Genomic DNA, 23,326 nt, shown 5'->3' with positions numbered 1-23,326 from the left:
CTATTTTAATGACTAACTTGTGATTTTTCAGATATCAGATTTATTGTCAGATTACGTACATGACATCGTATACAACCTTGAGATTCTTTTTTCTTGTAGAGGCAGCAGAATTAGCAGTAATTGGTAGGACAAAAAATAAACTGCACACAGCTTAAAACATGTAAACATACAAAGAGCTGTAAAGAAACTGACTGTACAATGCAGAGAGAACAAAAAGAAAATCATTAAGGTTTGCCGTTGAGGATTTTGATGGTGGAGGGAAGCAGCTGTACCTGAACCTGGTGGTGCGAGTCTTGTGGCACTTATACCTCTTTCCTGATGGCAGCAGTAAGAACAGACTATGTGCTGGGTGGTGAGGGTCTTTGATTATTACTGCTGCTCTCCAACTTCAGCGTTCCCTGTAGATGTACTCAATAGTGTGGAGGGTTTTGCCTGTGATGTCCAGCACTGTGTACACTACCTTTTGGAGGGTTTTATGCTCAGGCCTACTTGTGTTACTATGATAGGTGATCTAGAACATGTCACTGCTCAGACAGGAGCTGATCTGCTTCATCACCACCCTTTCAAAACACCTCAGCACTGTTGATGTAAGTGCTACTGGGACTTACTACACTCTTCTTGGGCACTGGTATGAATGATGCCTGTTTGAAATTGGTGGTTGCCAGGCCCTGCTAGAGTGAGATATTGAAGATATCCATGCATGTCTTGGTAAGTTGGTCAGCACAGATTTTTAATACTCGGCCAGATTCTCCATCTGGGCTGAATGCTTTCCTTTGATTCACTCTCCTGAAGGCTGCATGCACATCATCCTTAGATATGGACAGGATGGAATCATCGGGGATATGGGGATGAGGAGGGGTGGTTCTTCACTGTCACTGTCATCAAATTGTGTGTAGAAGATATTGAGTTTGTCTGAGAGAGAAGCTTTGCCGTCTGCTACTTTTTGGTGCATTTCCTGATTTCAAAATGCCTGTCCACCTCCTTAACACAGGTGCATGTGTCGGCTCTGCTGGTCCATACTGTCTAGCACTGGTGGTGTTTCCTCTGTTGCTGTGCAGGCTGGATCTTCTGCATTTGTTTGTTCTTGCAATGTCTCTTGTGTCTTCTGCAGGCTCTTTCGATTCCTCCTCAGTATTTAACCATCCTCTGTACTGACAGGGTAGGATCCTGGATTTCCTTCCTCCAGAACAGTGGCCATTTTGTTCCCAGGTGTTGGAATCTCACTATGATGTTGTGTCAGTGGCCCTAAACTTCTTGCTGACTTGACATAGCTTGCTTTCTGTCTCCTTTGCAGATGCTTTTGTTTCTGTTTGATATCTCTGTTCTTGTTTGGGTCTGCAAAGTAGGGAAGTGTTGTGCATAATCTACGTTTCATCAGGAGCTCAGCGGGTGACATGCCATATTCAAATGGTGAAGCTCGGTAACTCAACAGAGCTAAATTAGGATCTGAGCCACTGTCTTGTGCACTCTTAATCAGCTGTTTAACTATGTGAACTCCTCTCTGCTTTACCATTTGACTGTGGATGCAGAGGACTCAAAGTCACATGTCAAAAATCATACTCTTACTAAGTTCTGGAATTCTCTACAACTGCAGCATGGTCCACTCTCACTTCAGACAATTTGAGAAATTCTATGCCTTGCAAAGATTAATTTCATATATTTGATCTCACAAGCAGTAGACATGTGAGGAAGCTACAGAATCTCAGGACAGTTCAATAGATAGTCAATAATCAGCGTAATTCTTTCCATCCATGTGGAACAGATCAGTCTCAACTTTCTGCTATGGTTCTGCTGGAAAGTCAGTTATGATCATGGGTTCCTTTGTCTAATTTGCATAATGTTTCAGACAGGTTACACAGCTTGAAACCATTCTCTGTCAAAGTCAGAATTCATCCTGGCTAATAAATAGCAGTTCTGGCCCTCTTCTTGCATTTTTCCATTCCAAAGTGCCCCTTATGCACCCTTTTTGGCATCTGTCACAGTGATTGAGGAATGATAATTCTGCTCTGAGTAAAGCCCATTGACAACACTCAGCTCAGCTCTGATGTTGTAGAATGGATGACATTCTCCTTGAGGCCATCCTTCATTCAGATTCTTAATGAGCTTCTGTAGAACTGTGTCCTTTTCTATTTCAGCTGCCATCTGCTTGGATTTTATGTCAAATACAGGAAGAGATTCAGTGATGATGTTCATATCTGTCTCTGTGGTACTCTTATTGTGTGCTTCACTCTGCGTCATTGCCCTGGACAATGCATCAGCCAACACAATAAGTCTTTGGATTCGCGGTGAAATGTCACTGAGATTTTTATTTATTTATTTATGTCTCTGCCACAAAAGTGTTGGTAAATCATAATTGTAGAAATTTTTCAATTCCATAGACCTGACTTAGACACTCATTCTCAATTTGTGCATATTGACATTCAGATGCGATCATCATCCATAATGGATATTCTATTGGCCTCCAATCTTCTCCTATAGTCTGAAATAGTATAGCACCTATTCCATCTTTTGAAATGTTTGCAGATATTTTCAACCTTCTGGATGGGTCAAAGAATGTCAAAAACACCGGTTCTATAGTTAGAATGGTCTTCAGTCATCCCCATTCTTCCTTGTGGTTGGCCATCCACTTGAAATCACATTTGTCATGTAACAACTTCCTCAGGTACATTGTTTTGGAAGACAGGTTTGCTATGAATTTACCAATGAAATTGATCATTCCCAGCACTCTCAATATGCCTCTTTTGGGTTTTAGCATCTCTAGAATTGTTTTCACCTTGCTCTTGTCTGGCTGCACACCTGACTCTGATAGCTTATCGCCCAGGAAGGTGATTTCCTTCACACCAAAATGATATTTTGCTGTTTAGCTTAAATCCATACTTCTAGATGTGTTGTAGCACTTTGATGAGCCTCTCATTCTGTTGTTCTTGTGTGTATCATCATAGGATCATGTCATCCATGTACACACGTACCCCATTTGTCTTCTATGATATGCTCCATTGTCCTATGAAACACTTCTGGAGTTGAGGAAATTCTAAATGGTATCCTCAGACAGGACTATCAGCTAAACAGTGTATTAAATGTACAGAATTTTGTGCTATCTTCATGCAGTTTTATTTACCAGAAGCCCTGCGTGCATCCAATTTAGTGAAAAACTTTGCACCAGCCATCTCACTTGTAATTTCATTCCTGGTTGGAATCTGATAATGTTCCCTCACTATATTGGCATTCAAATCTTTTGAGTCCATGCACACGCATAGGTCACCATTCTTTTTGACACACACCATTGAATTTACCCATTCTGTGGGCTCCTCCACTTTCTTTATGATCCTTAGTGATGCCATTCATTCGAGCTCCTGCTTGAGCTTTTCTTTTAGTGACGCTGGAACCTGCCTGGGGCATATACTACTGGGTGTGTGTCCTCCTTTAACTGTATCTTATAGGTGAATGGTAGAACTCCAAACCCCTTGAGGATGTCTGGAAATTTTATCCAGTATTTCCTCTACACTGTTCCATGCATCAGCACTGTTAATGCGGTACACCCTCTTGACTAGGCTTAAGATTTTACCTCCGAGCAGTAATCCAGGTCTATCTGGGACTATTGCAAATATGTGGTGGTGCTGTTTACCTTTAACTTTCACCTTTAGTCAACATGTACCTTTCATGTCAATGTGCTGTCCATTGTAGGCATTGAGGTGAACAGAATTTGGATAGATGTATGGCTTTATCTTCATTACCTGATTTCATGCTCATAGATCAAATTGGCCTTTGCTCTATTTGCATGCAATGACACAGTCCACTTGTCCTGCTTGACTCTGTTCACATTTGGCTGTTCAGTGTCTGTTGGTTTGAAATCTTCCTGCTCTATCATGTCCACAAAGAATACATAATTGAGTGCAGTTTCGTCTATAGTGTGCATACTCTCACTTCTGTTTTTAGTTTCTTGGAAAAATAAATTGCTTTGCATACTGATTATGCCCTTTGCACTTTTCCATAGGCTGGGCATTGTTTTGGTGCATGCTGAGTGCCATATCATTTACAATTGAATGTCTCTCCATCCTTTTGTTGTTTCTAATTTCTTGGTCTATGTTTGTGTGTGTGTCCACGTACTGTGGCTATGGCTATGCCTTCATTTTCACCTGCTTTTGCATTCTCACTTCACAGCTCCAGCTAAGGTAAGCTCTATCTCTCATAGCAACCTCTCTCTCACTTTCTTATCAATAATTCCAAACACAATTTGCTCATGGAAAATTTAATCTTGCAGCAATCCAAAATTGCATGTTCTTGCTTTTAGTTTCAAGTCCATTAAGAAAGTATTGAAGCTCTCTGCCTGCAGCTGTGTGCACACGTGAAACACATACCTCTCAAACATTTCATTTTTCTTTGGTGAGCAGTATTCATCAAACATCTCAATAACCTTCTTGAACTTGCCCTGGTCTTCTGCCTCGGCAAAAATGAATGTGTTGAAAACTTTTAGTGCTTGAAGTCCTGCCATGGTAAGTAATAGTATAATCTTCTGTCTGTCCAGTTTGCTATCAAGTCTAATAGCTTGCAGATACAGCATGAATCATTGCTTGAACAACCACCACCCGTGGTTGACATTCCCAATCCAATTCACAGAGTCAGAATCCTTTACACTTTCCATGTTTTCTGCTGATACTGATCAATACACACTCCTGGTGCAATATGATTTTTTTTAAGTAATAGAGAAACTTGTTTTTTTTATATTAACAATATATTATTAACAACTCACAACGTTGTGATGCAGCCATTTTCTTCATTTAACCTGAAATGCAACATTCATCTGACTTCCTCTAGTGGCCAGGAGTATCACTAGCACTCTATCACTACACTCCCCTCTCCGCTTTCTGCAAGGACAACTTCCTCCATGACTCCCTTGCCCGTGACTCCCTTGTCCATGACTCCCTCACCACCAATCATCTCCTTGAGACCTACCCCTGTGACCACAAGAGATGCTCCTCTTGCACCCACACCTCTTCTCTCAGCACCATTCAGGGCCCCAAACAGCCCTTCCAAGAGAAGCAAATTTCTCATGAATCTGCAGGGGTAATCTACCACATCCGGTGCTCCCGATGTGGTCTCCTCAACATCGGAAAGACTTGATGCAGACTGGGAGATTGCTTTATTGAGTAACTCAACTCTGGCCACCTCAATAGCATGGATCCCCCAGTAGCCAACCATTTCAATTCTCCATCCCCTTCCCTTCCCGATATGTCTGTCCATGGTCTCCTGTCCTGCCAGACTGAGACCATCCGTAAATTGGAGAAACAACACCTCATCTTCTGACTGGGCACACTCCAACCAGATGGCATTAATATCAAACCCCATCATCTCTCCATTCCCTGTCTCCTTTCACACAGACATAAATTCTACCTAGTCCCTTATCACATCTAATTCACACCTGTTGGTCTGGATTCCTCCCCCATTGTTTGAATTCTGAGACTTTCTGATACATCCTGCTTCTGCCTTTTATAGTTGAAGAAGGGTTCAGGCCTGAATCATCGGCATTATATCTGTCTCCTATAGATGCTGAAAAGATGGGCTAAGTTCCTCCAGCATATTTGTGTCTTTAAGACTCAGGTCAGGCACTATCTTTCAAGAAAGAAAGAAGCGAGTTCATCAGAAAAGCCATCAAGCTGAACTATTACCTCGGTTTTCCTCTACCTATATTGATGCCTAAACTGGTGAATATTTCCATTTTATTTTGTTTTTATTTCAGATTTACAGCATCTGAAGTATTTGAATAATGAATGTCCAGTGGTAAAGTATATCCAATCCTATTTCTCAACTTTCTAATATCGATGTCATGGTTTGGTATGGGGACACCAATACCCTTGAGCATAAGGACCTGCAAAAGTTAGTTGACACACCCCAGGGGACATCACTGATTAAAAAAAACTCCCCACCACCAAGAACATCTACAGGGAATGCTGCTGTTAGAGAACAGCAGCAGCAATCATCAGGGATCCACATCACCCAGGACACACTCTGTTCTCACTGCTACCATCAAGAAAGAGGTGTAGATGCCACAGGACTTGCACCACCAGGTTCAGACTCCCCAACAACAAACTCAAAACCCATTTAAGGACTCTTACTTTTGCACTTCATTGATTTTTTTTCTCTTGATTGCACAGTTTATTTACATTTATTTACTTGCTTACATGTGTACATAGAGTCTTTTTTTTTGCACTACCAATATGTGGTAATTCTGCCTCGCCTGCAGGAAAACAAATCTTCGGGTTGTATGTACTCTGACGATAAACCTGAAATCTAAATCCAAATCTGTAATCAAAAGTTGATAATTTTTTTTAAAGTTCAACAGCAAATCCGTGGCTTATCCATTGATCTACAAGCAAGAAATATCAGAAATAAAATGCTGAAGAAATGAGATCGGAAACTGAGTAGTATACCTGAGGAAGGACAGGCAAAGGAATGATCAAAGTATAAAAATCAGGAGAGCAAGAGAAGGAAAAGGAGTAAGTAGAAGGGAAACTAGAGGAACCGACTTGAGAAAACAGGATAACAAAGCAAAAGAGGAAAATAACAGGTGTATGTAAAGTACAAGGGAGAGAGAGATGCATGTGGACAAGCACAGACACACAAAGTGTGGAACAGATCATGACTGAAAGGGGAGAACAGAAATCCTTGTTGATACATGGAGTAAACACACAAAATTTTTGGAGAAACTCAGCTAGTCCCACAGTGTCCAGAGGCAATGATATATAACCAATATTTCAGACCTGAGCCCTTCATTGAAGGGAAAATAGATTTTTTTAAAATAGCAGGGTATATTTTATGTATCATTTTAAATTGACAGTGCTCTGTTCCTTAATCAGTCTTGTGCACAAGAATTCAAGAGAGACGGGCACAAAATTAACTAAGAATCAAAAACACAGGGTTTTGCCTTTACAGTTGATACCCTATGTGCCATCCCCACCCTAAAGTTCCCCAGTCCTGAACGGAGACCTACTCTCCCTCCAACAGTCCTACCACTCATAGACTGTTCAAGTGAACCGGTATGGACTTGAAGGGCCGACATGGCCTGTTTCCATGCTGTAAATGGTTATATGGTTATATCACAATGAAACCAGAAATGTTCCTTCTTGAGTATTCTCTGCCACTCAAGAAAACATAATTGAGCCCAGCTTCAATTGCATTTTTCCAGTCTCATTCCCATAACCCCTGACTAAGAATTTGTGAAACAATATTTGTACTTTTAAATTTTCTTTCAGTGAAATCAAATTTAAAGAACTGTAAAACTCATTGCTGCTGACGATGTTAACTAACATTTACAGGTTTATCAAACCATCCTGCAAGTGCCTGCAGTGATTTGGCTGTTCTGTGCTGAACCTCATGGAACTCCTGCAGTTTATTGTCTCTCCACTCAATAAACTAATCAAGCTTATTGCAGGAAGGGTGCTCTGTCTTACATGGGCCATAAGGAGCATTCAGTGAGCAAGTTAAAAACTAAAGGCAGATGCTCATGAATTATTACATCATCGTTCTCAACTTCACTGCATTATTTTACTCAAAACAATACATTGTGCCTTTGGAAAAATTTATGAATGAAACCATCTGGAAGCAAGTATGTGCCAAATGAAATTAATGAATGACTTGAAACTTGAAGCCAGCTTACAGAGCTTGGATTTGCACATGGAATAATGACATTGTGGTCATTAGTGAAACTTGGTTGCGGGAGGGGCACAACTGCAGCTCAATGTTCTGGGCTTCTTTGTTTCAGACATGATAGAGTGGGAGTATGAAAAGGGGAGGAGTGGCATTGCTCTCCAGGGAAAATATCACAGTTGTACTCAGGCAGGACAAACTAGAGGTCTCATCTACTGAGGCTATGTGGATGGAGAGCTGAGGAAAAAGAAAGGTATGACCACACTCATAGGTTTGTATTATAGACCACCCAATAGTCACTGAGAATTGGAGGAGCAAATCTGTAGAGAGATAGCAGACTGATGCACTTACGGTTCTGGGACTGGGACTTTCAAACTGTAAAAGAGCTGGATGGCTTGGAGTTTGTCAAATGTGTTCAATAAAATTTTCTAAATCAATATATAGAGGTACCAACCAGAGAGACACAATACTAGATCTCCTATTAGGAAAAAGATGGGACACATGACAGAAGTATGTGCAGGCAAACATTTTGGATCCAGTGATCATAATGCCATTAGTTTAAAGTAAATTATGGAGAAAGATAGGTCTGGGCATCAAGTTAAGATTCTCAATTGGAGAAAGGCCAATTTTGAGGAAGTAAGAAAGGATCTAGAATGTGTGGATTGCGAAAAGTTGTTTTTTGGCAAGGATGTGTGAGGTAAGTGGAAGACCTTCAAAAGGTGAAATTTTGAGAATACAGCGTTTGATTGTTCCTGTTAAGATTAAAGGCAAACTTAGCAGGCATAGGGAACCTTGGTTTGAGGGATACTAGGGATCTGGTTCAGAAGGGAAAGATGTATAGCAGATACTTGAGGAATATTTAAAAAATTCAAGAAAAAACTCAATAAAGATATCAGAAAGGCTATAAGACAACACAAAGTTGGCAAACAATGTGAAGGAAAATCCCAAGGGCTTCCACAGGTAAATTAAGTGCAAAGGGACAGCAAGGGACAAAATTGGTTCTCTTGAAGATCAGAGTGGTTGGCTCGGTATGGAGCCAAAAAGAAATAGGGAAGATATTAAATTGATTTTTTTTGTCACCAGTATTTACTCAGGAAACTTGGCAGAGTCAAGGGAAGTCAGGAAAACAAGCAGTAAGGTCATAGAACCAATACAGATTAAAGAGAAAGAGTTGCTCGCTATCTTGAAGCAAATAAGGGTAGACAAATCTCCAGGGCCCTCAGACTCTGAGGGAGGTTAATGTAGAAATTGCAGGGGTTCTGGCAGAAATGTTTAATATGTCTTAGCTATGTTCCATTGTTTAAGAAATTGTAGGCCAGTGATCCTGACATTAGCAGTAAGTAAATTATTGGAAGGTATTCTAAGAGATCAGATATACAAGCATTTGGATAGCCAAGGACTGATTAGGGATAGTCAACATGGTTTTGTGTGTGGTAGGTCATGTTTAACTAATCTGATAGAGTTTTGAGGAAGTTACCAGGGAAAGTGATGAAGGAAAGGTTGTGGAGGTTGTCTACATGGACTTTAGTAAGGCATTTGACAAGGTCCCACATGGAAGATTAGTTAAGAAGGTTCTGACACTTGGTATTCATGGTGAGGTAATAAACAGGATTTGACATTGACTATACAGCAGAAGCTAAAGAGTAATGGTGGATAATTGCTTCTCAGACTGGAGGCCTGTGACTAGTGATGCGCCTTAGGAATCGATACAGCGACCATTGCTGGTTGTCATCTAATATCAATGATTTGGATGAAAATGTGGTAAATTGGATCAGCAAGTTTGCAGATGACACATTTTAAAAATTTCTTTTTAATGGTTGACCACTGGGAGGTCCCTGTCATTGGTACGGACAGAGTGAAGATGCTCAGTGAAGTGATCTCCCAGTCTGCGGCCAGTCTCTCTGAGGTAGAGAAGGGAACAAAGGGAGCACTGGATGCAGTAAATCAATCTTGCGTATACACAAGTGAAGGCCAGTTTGAGGCCCTGGACTGTGGTGAGGGAGGAGGTGCGGGTGCAAGTGTTGCACCTTCTGCAGCCACCGGGGCAGGTTAATTGGGTAGCAGGGGCTTTTGGGCCTGTTTCCATGTTGTATATCTAAATTTAAATTTTAAATTTAAAAACTGTGAGTTCTGCCCTGTTTTCCATCCCTAGTCAGAACCAAATCCAAAAGGAGTCCAGCAAAAGAAAACATTAGAAGAAATGTATCATTTAATCACTTTATTGATGCATGTACTGAAACAGGTGACAGAGGTTTGTTTTTTTCCGGATTCTTTTTCTCAAGCAATTATTACAGTTATTCTTAAGAAGGATAGGGACCCATTAAAAGCAGGGTCTTATAGACCTATTTCCTTATTGAATGTTGATTATAAAATTGTTGCAAAGGTTCTAGCTAGTAGGTTAGCTAAATATTTACCAGATTTAATTCATGTAGATCAAGTGGGTTTTATTAAAAATCAATATTCAGCAGATAATATTGTAAAGTTGATTTCTTTAATTAATGTTTCTAAGGAGCAATCTAACCAACCAATGGATATTTCTCTCAATGCAGAAAAAGGCTTTTGATCGAGAAGAATGAAGTTTTTTTATTTAAAATTTTGGAGAAATTCAATTTTGGGCCTTTTTTTTTAACTGGTTAGATTAAGGCTTTATATAGAAGTCCTACTGCTAGAGTTGTGACAAATGGACAAATATCTACACATTTTACGTTAACTAGATCAACTCAACAAGGCTGCCCTTTGTCACCAGCTCTATTTGCATTGGTTATTGAACCTTTGGCTCAAATGACAAGATAGTAATATTAGAGGTATTAAGGTGATACCTGATGAATTTAAAATAAATTTGTTTGCAGATGATGTTTTGATATATTTAACATGACCTTTGGAATCTTTGAGGAATCTGCATGATAGATTGGAGCAGTATGGTGAAATATCAGGTTATAAAATTAATTGGGAAAAGATGAGATTATGCCTTTAGCTGAAATGGATTATTCTTTATGTAGACATATAGTAAAATTTAAATGGTGGGATCAGATTAAGTATTTAGGTATTAAGGTAGATAGTAATTATAATTATTTATATGAATTGAATTATCTACCTTTATTGTCTAAAATTAAATATGATTTGAATCAGTGGAAAGATTTACCTATAACATTAATAGGACATGTTAATTGTATTAAAATGAATATCTTTCCTCAGATTCAATATCTTTTTCAATCTATTCCTTGCAAGATTCCTCAAAATTTTGGTGAGGAGGTTTTTGTGGAAAGGTAAAATGATCAAGGTGTCATTACAGAAATTAACTTGGAAATATGCATCAGGAGGTTTGCAACTTCCTGATGTTCAAAATTTTTATGAATCAACACAGTTGAAATTTATTAATAGGATGTTCAAAGTGGATAAACTTTTAATATGGGCTAATATTGAATTATCTCACTTGCTGAGTCACAGCCCCTATGTTCTGTTTAATTTATAATGCACCTGAACAAAGGTCCTGACACTCACCTCTCCAGAGAAACTCACACCACTCACTGACTAATCCTCTCAATTCTCTCCAAACAGCTAGCGACATCATCTTTAATAATGGACTCTGCATTTTCTCCACCAAGTTAGGCTAACAACTCTACAATTCCATGAGCTAAACAAGAAAATCTGCAGATCTCGGATTTCTCTTCTTTCTTAACAAGTAACATCACAGTAGCAACCCTCCAATCGGCTAGGAAAATAATCTCAATACATCCACTACCTCTAGCACCACATAATTAAGTACTCTGGGATCAGGTCCTGGAAATCTATTGACTTTCAATGTTATCAATTTACCTAACACAATTTCATGACTGATAGCAATTTCCTTCATTTCTTCCTCTGTGCTAATCCCTCAGACCCCTAGCATTTCCAAATGTTAGGTGCATCTTCCTTTAAGATAGTACCAGAAAATCTGTTAAATTGGTCTGCATTTGCTACAATTCCCTTCAACTAGTCTCTTTCTCTTTACATACATTTGGAAGCTTATACAATTAGTTTTTATGTTAATTGGAAAGCATACTGAAGAGACTCATGAGAATATTGCCAGGTCTGGTATGCTTGAATTGTAAGGAGAGTTGAGAATTTTCTCCTGCAGCATAGAAATTTAAGACATTTATAAAATCATGAGGGGCATAGAGAAGGTAAATAGTTATATTTCTTTTCCAAAGCTGGTAATTTTAAGACAAGAGGGCACAGACTTAACATGATAGGGGAAATATTTAGAGGAGCCAGAGATGTACCTTCTTCATGCAAATGGAAGTGTATATAATGGAATGAACTGCCCGAGGAAAGTGGTAGAGGAGGAGTCAGTTGTAATATTCAAAAAGGCATTTAGACAGCCATATGGACAGGAAAGATTGAAGGAGAAATTGGATTAATTTAGTCAGCATGGATAAATTGGGCCAAAGGGCCTGTTTCTATGCTGGAGAACTTTATGACTCTATGATGAGATTTCATGGAGGATTAAAGAAAATGATAAAAACAGTGAGGGTCAAGATCACGAAAGAGATTTGAAATTGAGTATCAAATTTGGAAAACTGAACAGTTAGTAGCCTGAAAAGTGATATAATTCATTAAACAGGGGGTTAATAATGTAGAATTTGATGTAAATTGCAACATGGGCATCAGAGAATTGAGATTATGCAGGTGGAAAAATGTTGGCTGGCAGGTTGTGTCAAACACAACTGCTGTTCTCATCAGATAGACAAAGCCATCAGGCAGGTTTTGATGAGTTGGGAGATTTACAGCATACAGTCCATAAGAGGTAAATTGAAGGTGACAAGAGACAAATAGGAAAAATCTGATTAGGTTGCATGCAAAACTATTTCTAAATAAATGAGGTTTTGTTGGGTGCCACAATAGAATAATGTGAAGACAAAAATATGGTGTGTCAAATTTCATGAAGAAAATATGTGTGGTATATTCAAATGTAGATACGTGAAGAGAAATTAAATGTTCCTGTAGCTGAAATAAGATAATTTTTCAGATATGTCCAATCCTGGAGCTAGTTCTCAATTACATTAGTTACTCTTCCAGTATAGCATCATCCGCCGTGACAAGTTTTTTTTTAATCCACTTTCTGTATGCCTACAGTCTCTTGGACCTTCTCATCAGTCTGCTGCATGAATGTAAAAATTAGCTGCATGTACTACAGATTGTAATAGCCTGAACTTTTAATTGCTTTGTAGTCAACACAACCATAAAACAAAAATCCATGTTTTCCATTTCCATGATGAGCTTATCAGTTCATAACACAGTCAGACATGATATGATGAAAGATGATCTGCATCCATAGCTGCTTTCCGGTGGAATCACCTGGAGAAAGCAGCTCCAGAGTGGCTGCGGGTTTCTCTGAAGGGACGTTCGGGTGACAGGGCTGAGGTGGTGTTCTGCCAGCTAAAAGGTCTGAAGTGGGGAGAGGGGCTGCAGAGCAAATGCCGGCTCATCTGACAACTTGTCTCACCACTTCCTGACAGCCCCCTCCTCGCTGCCTGACAGCCCTCTGCCATGGGACTGCAGGCCTGGGGTGGCCAGTGGGGGATAATGTGGCTGAGGTGACTGGTGTGCAACTATGGGGTTGGGGTGGCTGGTGGGGGACTACAGGCTGGAGCAGCCGGTGTGGGACCCAGCCCCATAGTCGCCCGCTAGCTGCCCCAGCCCCGTAGTCCCGCGATTGTCGCTCAAGCCCCATAGATCCCAGCTGGCCGCCCCAGTCCCGTAGTCCCGCACTGGCCGCTCAAGCCCCATAGTTCCACTCCAGCCCCTGCCCAGACTCAGGAGCCGGCATTTGCTCTGTGCCCCCTCTCCCTGTTTCAGACCTTTCAGGTGGCAGAACACCTCCTTCAGCGCTGCCACCTGAATGTCCCTCTCAGACATCCGCAGCCACTCCAGAGCCACATTCTCCAGGTGATTCCACCTGAAAGAGGCTAGTTGCAACGGAGGATTCTCGGAGCAGGATATTATACCTACAGGATTAGGTAGGTAAACCTCCTGGCCGGGTTCCCCACTTTCAGGTGGTCACCCGACAGCTGCATAGGAGTACAATAGGCGGCTTTACAGTCAGGTATTGTGGCCGTCTGAAAGTGGCTCTTGGCTCCCACAGATATGCACTTATTTTCATTTAAGAAAATAGACATAATTTAAGTAACAGGAATAAACAACCAGAATCATTAAATTTGTCATGAATGTTTGCTGAGGAAGAGAAAGGAAAGGAACAGATAAAACATAAACTCTAATTAGGTTGCTTGGAAAAGTTGTTTATTTTCTCCACTTTAAACCATATTGCTCAAAAGGACAATGAATTGGGAATATATTACATAAAATGTGGTGGGACTGACTATTCAATTATTTTTTTTTTACTCGTCTCACGATTCAATTTTTTTAAAACTATATAGATAAACACCAAAACTACAGGCATTGGAATCTCAAGCAAACAATGAGAAGTTAGGGACCCATGGATCGAAATGGTCAAGGATGAAGTGGGAAGTAGAAATAAATGAAACACAAAAATCTGCAGACACTGTGATTGTAGTAAAAACACCAAACTGCTGGAGGAACTCAGCCAGTCTTTTCAGAGTTCAAAGATATTTTGCTGACATTTCAGCTCTGAGCCTTTTTCCAGGAAAAAGCCAGAAGCAGGAAATCTCAGAATTAAGACATTGCTGGCTGGGAAGGAATCCAGACCAACAAAAGATATTAATTGGATATGAAAAGGGACCAGCGAAGAATTTATCATGGTTGTGTGAAAGGATATTAAGGGAGAGACAGACCTGGGGGAAGTAGTGAGTTGGGTGGGCAGAGGGTTTAACAAAAGCCAGAGAAGTCAATATTAATGCCATCCAGTTTGAGGGTGCCCAGTTGGAAGATGAGGTGTTGTTCCTCCCATTTGCAGATGGTCTCAGTCTATCAGTGCATGAGACCATGGACAGATACGTCAGCAAGGGAATGGGGTGGGAAGTAGAAATAAAAAGTCTTGCATCACAGACCAGCAGCAATGGAAATTCACCACGGCAGTTTTTTTTAAAAAACCCACTATATTAATAACTACTAATAATACAGCACATTAGTCAAATTAAACCCATCTGTGTGATACACTAACCATTACAGCTTTGGCACAATTCTGGGAAGACATACCAAAGTTTTCAGTCTTAGAAATGGTGGGGTTTAATAATTCCCCTGGCAGGGAGAATCAGCCAAATTATTCATTATCACAGAGTCATTCCTGCACTGAGTTCGATAAGATTGCCGCTGGTCGTAAAATGCTGTTCCTTCAGTGTTCCACACACAGGACTCTCTCACCATTTGTATCCCTTGGGAAAAGTACCCAATGTCCTTTCTCCTCTCCAAAGGAGAAAATTTGGGTACAGCCTGAACTAGCTGATGCCAGCCAGTCATGTTTGCAACCTTGCCCTTAAAGTGATACTCACACTTAAATAAATGGGAGCTCATAATGCAACCATGAAAAGGGGAGAGTGTAAGGTCCATGACATAATGGATGCTGGACAGAAGAAAGTGAGTGAGGTGCAGAGACAGATAGAAGAGATGATGGGGTGGGGAGAGAGAGATTTGAGAGAAAATTGAGAATGAGAGAGGGTAAAGAGATAAAAACAGGAGCTGAATCAGAAAATTAGAAAAGTCACTGTCCAGACACTGTTGTGTTTAAAGCTGTCAAGGAGAAGTGTGACATGTTCCTCAAGTTTATATTCAGCCTCATCCTGGCAATAGATGAGGCAAAGGACACACATGCCTGTGTGGGAATGGTGAGGAGAAATAAAATAGCCAGGGGAAATAAAATGGCTAGCAATTGGGAGCTTCATCTTAAACCTACAGACAAAACGGTTGCCCAATCTACGTTTAGTCCCATCAATGTAGAGGAGTCCACACCATATTCACTGAGTGGAAAAGATTCGGGTGGATGATGAACGTGTAAAGCTGTGCCTCCCCTAGAAGGTCTAGGCAGACACAAGGGAGGAGATGTAGGGACAAATCTTGCAATTTCTGGAGTTGCAGTGGGAAATGCCCAAAGGGATGGAGAGATGAGTGGGGAGAGAAGGGCAGACCAGGGAGCAATGGAGAAAATGAACTCTGCATAAAGTAGAAAGGGAAGGGGTGGAGAGGATCAGATATGACTAGTGGTGGGATTGTGCAGAAGTGATGGAGAATTTTTTGTTGGATATGGAGGATGGTGGGGAGAAAAGTGAGGACTTTTTCTATCTGGGAGGTGCTGTGAGAATGGAACTGTGTGAAATGGATGAAATGATTGGTGAATTCTCTTGGGCACTCCCCAGAGTTTTTGAAAAGGCCCCCAGGAGCAGCCCTTTCTGCTTGAGCAGAGCTCCAGTATTTTAAATGAGATCTGTTTTGAAGTGTTTGTATGTGACCTACACTAAAAATCCTACCCCAATTTATCTCCCAAAAACATATCTATAAACATTATAAACATAACATAATCGGTCACAATGGAAATTCTGCATTTTTACTCCATGCCAAATAATTCCTCAAAAGAAAATGCAGGTGTCCCAGTTCAAAACATGACTTTTTATTTGTGGCTTACGAGTAGTCCAAAATGCAGAAAATTAACTTGTTTCTGTAACAGAAGAACTATAAGAGACCTATGGATACACCACAAATTATAGTCAGGTTTAGTGTAATGAGTCACACTGAAACACCAATTAAATGTTCAGAGAAGAATGACATCAATGACTATGTTTTGTATTTGGTGTAAAGGACAATAAATGAAATTTTGAAGTGTCAGCATTGATAAATCACAGCATTCCTAAAAGTTAAAAACCTGCCAAGAAATACAACTCTTATCTGACCTGTATGAGCTTTTCAATCTTCTCTGTCAAACATCCAAACTTAGTTTCAACTGGACAATTTAGATCATCTGTTTATTTTAATTCTTGATGCTGTTTTAATTCTTATTCCATTATCTAATTAAAAATCCAAAAAAAATAATGAAAACTATAAATATCTATCATTGTTTCAAAAAGCATCAATATTTTCAGCATCTTTGAATTTTTAAAAAAGCTCCTTCCATCTCATTCCCAGCCTTCATTGGCTAATTTTAGTTTCCATAAAAATAAGTGCCCAGTCAGGCACTAAAGCCTGCTCCGCGATCCAATAAGGTTATGGCCTCTGCACCACTTCCCCATTAACTGTTTTATTTTATCATTTATAAAAAAAACTGAATCTCCTCATTGAATACATTTAATCATGCTGCAAACACAAGTCTTTGGGTGTAGAATTCCAAAGATACACTTCTTCTAAAAGATGGAAATCCTCATATTAAATCCTGAAGTAGCCAATGCCTGTTGTGTTTCTAAGGTATCAGGTTCAATGGGTTCACTGAAAGATGTGTCTGGACACGTGCAATCATCAAAGATAACTTGGCTAGGTTTACTACTTTATCTTTTTAAACTATTTTTATTAATTTGATAGAAATATTATATGCATATATTGCTTAGATATTAATTATATAGCTTTCTATAATGTAATACAGAATAAATCGTATACAAATTATACATGGTCTTACATAATTCTCAAAAAGTGGAAAACCCTCATGAGAATTTCACCTCACTCCAATATACATTGTGATTATCTAAATAGACCAATCTCTTCTAGTTGTACAAAACAAAAGTGAAAAAGAAAAACTTTATCTAACTGCCCCCACTAAACATGGTCATCAGCAAATATATTGAAAAGAATCAAGTATCGGATAGAAAATATCCAGAGCACTAAGTATTCAAATTATGATAATAGTCCATGAATGGGCCCCATATCTTGTCAAATTCAACTTTGATCTCTTTAACATTATATCTAATTTTCTCCAAACTCAAGCAAGACATAACATCCTGTAACCATTACATACACATTGGTACTAGGTTCTCTTTCCATCTTATCAAAATTATTCATCTGGCCATCAGTGAAGTAAAAGCTACTATTCTTGGTTGAGTTGAATTCAAGAAAATCCTCTCTTCTACAGAATAACCAAACAAAGCAATAAAAGGACACAATCTGATTTAATCCTAAAAATCTGTGATAAGAGTTTTAAAGAATTGTTCCTAATATTCTTGTAGTTCTGGACACTCCCAAAACATATGAATCATAGAAGCCTCAAAAATTTTACATTTGACACATGGTGGATCAACATCACGATTAAAAATTAGATAATCTAACTTTGGACATTCCATATACAACTTTAAATTGTATTAAACAATGTCGTGCACAGAATGAAGTATTATTAATCAGATCAAGTCTGTTATCCCAATGTTCATCTGAAATTGATGTATTCAAATCTCATTCCCGTTCATTCTTGATTCCCATTTCTTCTCTGCAGCCTTCTGCATTCCAGGGAACTCAAATGAGCAAAACAAGCTAAAATTTAGATTAGATTTAATCCAGTGGGAATCTAAGGAAACTACTTTCCCCAATGGTTCTATCATTTGCTGATAAATGGATTAATATAGATGGGAACCTGATGATCAATTAGCACCGTCATTCTGTTTCTGCACTGCATGACTCAATGGCTTTAATGTAATCCCATTCCCCAAGGACAGGAAGAAAAGAGAAAATGGGGAATTAGAGATAAGTTAATATGATGCCAAAAACTCTTGTGGCTTTATCAAAAGAAATTTGTGTTTGACAAATCCAGTCATGTTCTCATGGTTAGGACAAAGGGAAAATAGTACATGATTTTTTTTTAAAGGAACCTGTTAAGGAGTCAAACAAAGGATGAGCAAGTAAAAGAAAGGATAATGGGGATGGTAATAAAATAAACAGTCATGGACAATTGATTCACTGTCAAAGCTATTTCATCATTAAATAATCCTTGATGTATTTTTACATCAGTTTTGCACTGTAAAAACTCAGGTTTGAAGAAATCAATTAACATTTAATTTTACCTTCATTATTAGACTCTGGTATCATTTCAACTCACTCTATGCCTTAAATACATCCTCAAACTATCCCATTCAATCCTAAATTACAACAGCTTCTTATGTTCCAATGACCCTTGGGTGAATCTGAGACACCCCTGCCAACAGCTTCCTTAAGGCATTATGCCCTAATTAATTTGGTTCTTAAGAGTCAGGGTGTGGAAACAGGTCCTTCAGCCAAAATTACACACAGCAACCTGCCTGTGTTTGGCCCATATTCCTCTAAACCTACCTATCCACTTAAACACTAATTTTTTTTTCTTCAATGTAGCAATAGTGTGAGCACTGCAGTGTGAAGAATTCAGACACAAAGTCCACAGACTTTAATCAGCTTAAACTTGTACACACCAGGTCTCTGTACCTTCCTGGCTCCACATGCCCGACTGACTGACTCCCAAAGGGGCCAGCTCAAGTCTTTATATGGGCCGATGATTGACACCAGGCAGATGGGGCCAGCCTCCCAGGTTGCCTACCTGCAGGTACAGTGGTTGCCCCCTGCAGTAGGCCGGTAGGTGTGCGGCCAGTATAGTGGTTGTAACACCACAATTAGCACCTGCTTCAACCACTTCCAGCAGACCATTCTATATACTCACTATTTCCTGTGCAAAAAAAATCCCTTGTTCCTTTTTAAATCTCTCCCCCTTATCTTAAGCCTATGCCTGCTAGTTACCAATTCCTCTAATCTCAATCGATCTATTTCTCGTGATTTTTTACACCTCTACAAGATCTCCCTTCATCTTCCTATACTCCAAGAAATAAAACCTCTCCCTATAGCTCCAACCCCCACATCCTGGTAACATCCTTGTAAATCTTCTCTGCACCCTCTCCAGCTTGACAAACACTTTCTTGCAGCACACTGACCAAACCTGAACACAATTCTTCAAATGAGGGCCCAATATCTTGCACAACTGCAACAGGACCTCCTAACTTCCATACTTAACTCTGACTGATGAAGGGCAGTGTCTCAAAAGCCTTCTTTGACCAACTTTCAAGGTATTATGTACCTTGTACCCATTGATACCTCTGCTGTACAACACTTCCCAAATTCTATTAAACATTCCTCTCCACAACCATTCAAGGTCCTGCTGCAAATTTTGAAAAATCATCAATAGGTACAATACCAGTCACTTTAACGTCATCCACACCATATATATATATTTTATTTTTAAAATCTCAGCACTGATATAGATGACAACAAATGGGCCCAGCATTGAACCCTGAGACACACCACTAGTCATAGGCTAGTGAATGAAAAATCTTCTGCTATCACCCTCTGCTTTCTTCCATGTAGTTAACTTTCTATTCAATGTGCTATCTCACCTTGGATCCCATGCCACTGACCTACCAGAGCAGCCTACTATGTGGAATCTTATCAAATGCTTTGCTGCAATCCATATATGCATCTACAACTCTGCCTTCAACATTTTTGGTCACAACTTTGCCAACCTCAAATCTGAGACACCACCTCCCACTATCCCCAGTCAGCCCTTGTCGAACTTGTTCTGCATTTGATGGCAGAAACTTATTTGTGTCATGTCCTTTTGGCCACAAACTATCACCTTCAACTCTTCACACAAATTCCTCATGTAACTTTTTCAACTTCATCATTTTGCTCCTAAGAATTTTCAAATAATGAATGTTGTTAAATGTTTATTTTACCTTACACCATTCCCAAAAACCAGAATAATTAAAATATTTAATAATTAAAAATAATTAACCAAAATTCACTAATCATGCATTCAGTAACTGGAAGAAAGCGTCTGAATTTTTAAATATTTTTCACATTTCTGTCAGTCATAGATGTATCTGCCATTTAAAAGTGAGTTACAGAAATACTGATTTATTGTTTTATGCATATCTACTTGCTGCATTTTTTAAAAATGTCATAAAAAACACTGCAACATTGGTTAACTATCAGCTCCCACATGCTGAATTTTGTACAAATATAAAAAATCAAATAAAAATCAAAATAAAAAGTGAAAATGAAATACTGATTCTTTTTCTCCCTGTGGAAAGACGAAAATCACTTTCTACGATACCTATTCAAAATCCAAGACTTGAGACAAGTTAACATTTTTGGTGATGATCTGACATCAAGTGGTAGAATATGAGCACTACTCATTTTCCTTTTTAGAGCTGGAAGCACTTTGGTCTCAAAAAAATCAAATATGCAATCCTATTTTCAGATCATTTGTGATCAAGATTCCATTTATTTCATGCCCAGAAAAAATAGAAACACCTTTTTCCTTTGGTTTCCCTGTTAAGGCACATGAAAAGGTGCTACTAATCTAGTGCCACTATCAAGACAAGAAAGAAACAAATTAAGAAATTCAGCACTAAAAACTCTTCAGGAACTTTGCTTGTCATTGGCGTCCTCACAAATGTTAGTCCTGATACCCAGTCCCCAGAAGCCAGTTGCCAGCAGCCCTTTGGCCACCAAGCCCAACACTAGGCTGCTGGATGTGACTTCCTACCTTGTAGGGTTCTCTCCCGGGCTTCTTCTTGGCAGAAGAATTTAAAATCGGCATAGTAATTTTCATTTTGGGTCCTTGTGCAGCTGCATGTTAATACATACAGGCCCATGGCATAAAATGATGAGTAATCTGGACACCACTTCCAGGAGGTAGCTCCATGATGCATGCACAGTCAGCAACATTCATTCTCCACATGGACATTCACACAATATTGTTTCAGCGAGACTGGGCTGGGATTGCAAACCTCATTTAAGACCACCACTTACCTTCAACTCCACCATACAAAACAGTTAGCATAATGGTTATTGTAACTGCCTGGGTCTGATCCGGCACTATCTGTAAGGAGTTTGTATGTTTTCCCCATGTCTGTGTGTGTTCCTCCACGTGCTCTGGTATCCTCCCACCCTTCAAAACGTACAGGGGTTGTAGGTCAATTCTGTATAATAGGGCAGCATGGGCTCCTGGACTGGAAGGGCATGAAACTGTGCTTATGTCCAAATATAATAAAAATTTCAACCCTACTCCACTATCATATTCACAATCCTCATATAACTAGTCTCAACCTGGCAAACTGTTAGCCAACCTACTGCAATAACCCAAACACTTTCAGAACCCAACTATCCATCCTTGCCTTCAGTCACTGATGAAAACTATTTCATCTCCCACAACCACCTCCTCCACTTGATAACAGCCAATCAAATCCACGTCCTTCACCAAACTCCAAGGCCAAATCTTGCATTACACTTTGTGGCGTAGATAAAAGCTCACACTCGACTGGAGGGAGAACAAACACTTTTATTAGCTTACAACACAGGTAGGGTTCACGAATAGGCTTCAGGAGGGTTCTGGATTTAGGTGGGAAACCAGATTTATATACGGGCCCCAGGGGGAGAAGCCGGGAGGCGGGACTAGTCTTCATACAGCACACATCTAGTGAATACCAGTTCACAACATTCACCCCTTCCTTCAGAATTAAGGGACTGTAGATGAAGAGAATAAGGGTCAGAAGCCGATAATAGATACAGAAGAGAAATATTTACAATACTATTTACAGATTCAGGCAGTCCGGGGATCTGGAGATCCTGGTGGAGCGCCTTAGCACCGGGGGGCCTTGGGATCCTCGAGTCTTCTGGTCCACCTGTGATGGAAGGGTAGTGGGCTGAGGCTCCAGCTCAATGATAGAGGGGGGTTAATTCACCCTGAACCGGGTCCCCCAAGGCCTGAGTAGGGGTCGGTATTTTGAGGGGCACCGGAGGCAATGAATCCTCTGTTCCGGCAGGTGCCAGCTCCCTGATGGTGTCCTCCCTGCCATCTGGGTACTCCACGTAGGAGCCTTCAAGTTTGTGGTGTACTCTTTTTCAACCTGCCCGTTCCCATGGGGAGTTGTTACTGGTAGTCCTGCTGGATGCAATGCCCCTCATCAGCAGGTACTAACGCAGCACGTTGCTCATGAAGGCTGAGCCCCGGTCGCTATGAATATAGCTGGGATACTCAAATAGGGTGAAAATAGAGTGTAGGAACAAGGCAGATGTGTTTGGACACAGGATGGTGAACGGGAAGCAGGAGTACTCATCGATGACCAAGAGAAAGTAGTTGTTCCCATTCGTGGGGAGGAGACACTGAGCTATTCAAAGGCGATACCGAAAGGGACCTACCAGAACTGACCATTAGTCTCAAATGCCGTGTACAGGCAGTCCTCAGAATGGATTGGCAGCTGGTGATAGGCAGTTTTCAGGTCGATGGTTGAATAGACCCGATACTACGTGATATCGTTCACTATATCTGAAATGCAAGGGAGGGGGTATGCGTCTAGGAGTGTGCATCTGATAATTGTTTTGTGTATCTGATCATTGTTTGTCTATAGTCAATCACTTACCTGGATTTGTTTTCCCCCTTTACTACCATTTGTGCTCTCCAAGGGCTGGTGCTGGGTTCGATAATCACCTCCTCCAGCAGGCACTGGGTCTCCGTCTTTATAAACTCCCTATACCTCCTGGTGGTGATGGGCTTACAGTTGGTAGACAGGTTTTGGAACAGAGTGGGGGGGGGGGGTCGTTATTCAGTGTGGAGAGGCTGCAAGTGGGTCCTGATTTTGAGGGCCCTCTGTTCCAAACTGTCACAGGGGGAAGAGGACCAGAAAACTCCAAGGTCACGTTTTTAAGGTAACACAGGAAGTCCAGACCCAACAATACTGGAGCACACAATTCATCTAAAATGTACATGCAAAATTTACAAAACTCCCCCCCACCC

General features: G+C 40.2%; 1 long non-coding RNA gene across 1 annotated transcript in view; it reads right to left on the bottom strand.

Annotated features, from left to right (window-relative positions):
* LOC138753268 (uncharacterized) overlaps positions 1-16,690 on the bottom strand; it is a 100,888-nt gene extending 84,198 nt beyond the window's left edge. The window contains exon 1 of the long non-coding RNA XR_011351065.1: positions 16,485-16,690. This is a non-coding gene — a long non-coding RNA (uncharacterized lncRNA). The remainder of the gene's footprint in view (positions 1-16,484) is intronic.
* Positions 16,691-23,326: the final 6,636 nt, after the last annotated feature.

Source organism: Narcine bancroftii, chromosome 1 (genome assembly GCF_036971445.1).
Source record: "Narcine bancroftii isolate sNarBan1 chromosome 1, sNarBan1.hap1, whole genome shotgun sequence".
Classification (NCBI taxonomy): domain Eukaryota; kingdom Metazoa; phylum Chordata; class Chondrichthyes; order Torpediniformes; family Narcinidae; genus Narcine; species Narcine bancroftii.
This window is presented reverse-complemented; position numbering and strand designations above follow the sequence as displayed.